The 3,582-nt window shown below is 45.8% G+C and overlaps 1 non-coding gene across 1 annotated transcript; it reads left to right on the forward strand.

Moving 5' to 3' along the window:
- Window positions 1-2,155: 2,155 nt before the first annotated feature.
- LOC119927900 lies at window positions 2,156-2,293 on the forward strand. The gene has a single exon (XR_005450866.1). It is a non-coding gene; the product is annotated as a small nucleolar RNA SNORA7 (small nucleolar RNA).
- The last annotated feature ends 1,289 nt before the right edge of the window (window positions 2,294-3,582 follow it).

Here is a 3,582-nt window from a genome sequence, read left to right on the forward strand (position 1 = left end):
CTGGTCACCCAGACACCTCCAGCCAAACCCGGCACTCCCCTAGACCTCTGGAAGTGCCAGAAAGATGTGTAGGAACAAGTTTTGCATTTTTGACATGGGGGAAAAAAATGAGGAGGGGATTTTAGTGGGGGATCAAGACTGGGAGTGCACAGGTTTCAGTAATAATCCTTGTGGTATTTGTTAAGCACTTACTATGTGCCAAGGACTATCCTAAATACAGGGGCAAATACAAGTTAACCAGATTAGAAACAGTTCTTGAACCACTTAGGGATTGTAGTCTATCAGGGAGGCATTGAATCCCCATTTTATAGGTGAGGAAACTGAGGCACAGAGAATTGAAGTCGCTCAACCAAGGTCACACAGCAAGGAAGTAGCAGAACTGGGATAAGAACCCAGGTCTTCTGACTCCCGGGCCCAGGCTCTTCCTATCTAGACTGTAACCTTGTTCTCTAAACTGTAAGCTTATTGTGGGTATGTGTCCACCAACTCTGTTATATTGTTATATTATACTCTCCCAAGCACTTAGTAAAGTGCTCTGCACATAGTAAGCAATTAATAAATATAACGGGTTAATTTCCACTAGGCCATGCTGCTGCTTGGACCACCAATGAGCCAATAGCCCAGACGGTCATCATTTTGGGTCTTTTCAGTCCTCACTGAACATTCTTGTATCTTGTCAGAGACCTGGGAGGAGCAAAGCTGGAGTCCAGTTCGAACAGCTGTGGGGTTCCTTGTCTCCGTAGACAGGGCAGTGATGGACAGATGTTCTGTGAGCCACACTCAGGTACAATTTTATCTCCCTCGGACACTTGCCCGCTGGACCGTAAGTTCACTGTGGGCAGGGAACATGCCTACTAACTCTATTATATTGTAGTCTCCCAAGCATTTAGTACAGTCCTCTGCAAACACAAGGACTCAGTAAATATGATGGATTGATTGAATGATTGTTCTATATATTGATTTGATTGTTGGTGAATCATGATTCTGTTCCTCCTGGAAACACTTCCAATCAGTGATCTGAAAGCAGCATCATAAGTCCTTGAATGATTAACTCAGGATCACTAAACAATGACAGATTCTCTGGAAACATGGGTCCATGAAGACCTACAGATAATTTGTTTTTTAAGGCATTTGTTCAGTGTTTCAGCTGTGCCAGGCACTGTACTAAGCGCTGAAGTGGATACAAAGTCGTCAGGTTGGACATAGTCCCTGTTCCGCATGGAGCTTACAGTCTTAATCCCCATTTTACAGACGAGGTAACTGAAGCCCAGAGAATTTAAGTGACTTGTCCAAGGCCACACAGCAGACAAGTGGTGGAGCCAGGATTAGAATCCAGGTCCTTCCGATTCCCAGGCCCAACCCAGTAGGCCACGCTGCTTCTCTGAATCAATTCTAAATCACTTCTAAGAACCAGCAAAATGCTACAACCCTGGCAAATCCTTTACACTTCCAAGGGTCTCAAGACCATAGTGACCTTGTTCAGCACTTACTCTATGCCAGGTATTGTACTAAGTGCTGGGGTGGACAAAATTGTCAGGTTGGACACATTCCTTGTTCCTCATGGAGACACTTATCAGAACCAGCAAAGTGCTACAACCCTGGCAAATTCTATACCCCACCAAGGATCTCTAGAACCAGAGCGGCCTAGAGGAAAGTGTCCAGGCTTGGGAGTCAGAGGACCTGGGTTCTAAACCCACCTCTGAAACCTGCCTGCTATGTGATCTTGGACAAGTCACTTAACTTCTTTGGGCCTCAGTTATGTGGCTTAGTGAATAGAGTGTGGGCTGGGAGTCAAAAGGTCATGGGTTCTAATCCCAGCTCTATCATATGTGTGCTGTGTGACCTTGAGCAAGTCACTTCATTTCTCTGGACCTCAGTTACATCATCTGTAAAATGGGGATTAACATTGTGAGTCCTATGTGGGACAGGGACTGTGTCCAACCTGACTACCTTGTATCTACCCCAGCACTTAGAACAGTGCTTGGCACATATCAAGCACTTAACAAGTACCATAATTATTATTATTGTTATTCTTTGGACCTCAGTTTTCCCATCTGTAAAATGGAGACTCAATACTGGTTCTCCCTTCTATTCTGAGCCTCCTATGGACGTGGACTGTGTCCAACTTGATTACCTTGCATCTACCACAGTGCTTCTCATCTTAGGATCTCACCTGGAGAGTTTCCAGGACTCTACTAGTCTCGACTATGAGAGGGAGAGTCAAGCAGAGGCATACCCATTCCATTCCTAGCTTGGCCAGTGGCTAGCAAGAGGAAGGCAATCTGCTACAAGTCAAAACTCACCTGTGGGGGACAGTCATGTCTTAAGAGAGAATCGAGGGCAGAGACTCAAGTTTACTGCATGAAGAAGGCAATGGTAAACCACTTCCACATTTTTACCAAGAAAACTCTAGGGATACAGTTTCAGAATGATTGCAGATGGAGGTGGGGCATTCTGGAGGAGAAGTGTCGAAGTCGCTATGGGTTGGAGATGACTGGATAGCATAAGACAAGACAAGTCCACAGTGCTTGGCACATACATGCTTAACAATTGCCATTATTATTATTTAAATCTCTTTCAGTGACACAGAAGAAAAACTCTACTTCTCAGTTCTGCACTGAGGCAGTACACTGTCCAAGGCAAGGCGAGGCAGAGGTACAATATTGGATCTTGGATCCAAAGCTAGTCTGTCCTTTGAGAGACTTACAAACAGTACACATGAAGTTTCACTCCAGTAAGTTCCAAATCTTTGTGAAACAGCTCCAGGTCCGATATTCATATAGAAGGAAAAAACTCACCTCCACTTTAGAGACCTTAAACTTGGTTTGAAGTTAGCAGAGCCCAGGAGTCAGGGGACCCGGATTCTAATCCCAGCTCTACCACCTGCCTGCTGAGGCACCCAGGACAAGTCACTTAACTTCTCTGGGTCTCAATTTCCTTATCTGTAAAATGAAGGTAAAATACCCATTCTTCCTTCTCCTTAGACTGTGAGCCCCATGTAGCTTAGAGACTCTGTCTGGAATGATCGGATTGTATCTACCCCAGTGCTTACTGCAGTCCTTGGCACATAAAAAGCATTTGACAAATACCATTATTATTAGATCACATTACCTCCAAACTCTGCCTTGGGGGAGAGAAGATAGCAGCAGTGAGGAAGAAGAAGAAGAATGAGGAGGAAGTGGAAGAGGAGGAAGAGGAGAAGGAGTAGGAAAGAAGGAGGGGGAAGGGAAAAGTGGGGGGAAGGGGGAGGAAACAAAAGAGAAGGGGAGGAAAGGGGGAGAAAGAAGAGGAGAAAGGGAAGAGGAGAAAATGGATGAAGAGAAAGAGGACAAAATGAGTGGGGATGAAGAGGAGGAAATGAGGAGGATGAGGAGGAGGTGGAAGAAGAGAAGGAGGGGGAGAAGGGGGAGACAGGGAAGACCGTTACCCTTCTCCCCCTCTCCCCCTGCTCCTTCTCCTTCCCCATCACTCCCCAGTCCGGGTGGAGCCGGGATTAGAACCCATGATCTCTGACTCCCTGGCCCATGCTCTACCAACTAAGCCATGCTGTTTCTCCACTGTATTTCAGTGTTGTTTTCCTCC

The sequence above is a fragment of the Tachyglossus aculeatus genome, chromosome 4, assembly GCF_015852505.1.
Source record: "Tachyglossus aculeatus isolate mTacAcu1 chromosome 4, mTacAcu1.pri, whole genome shotgun sequence".
Lineage (NCBI taxonomy): Eukaryota > Metazoa > Chordata > Mammalia > Monotremata > Tachyglossidae > Tachyglossus > Tachyglossus aculeatus.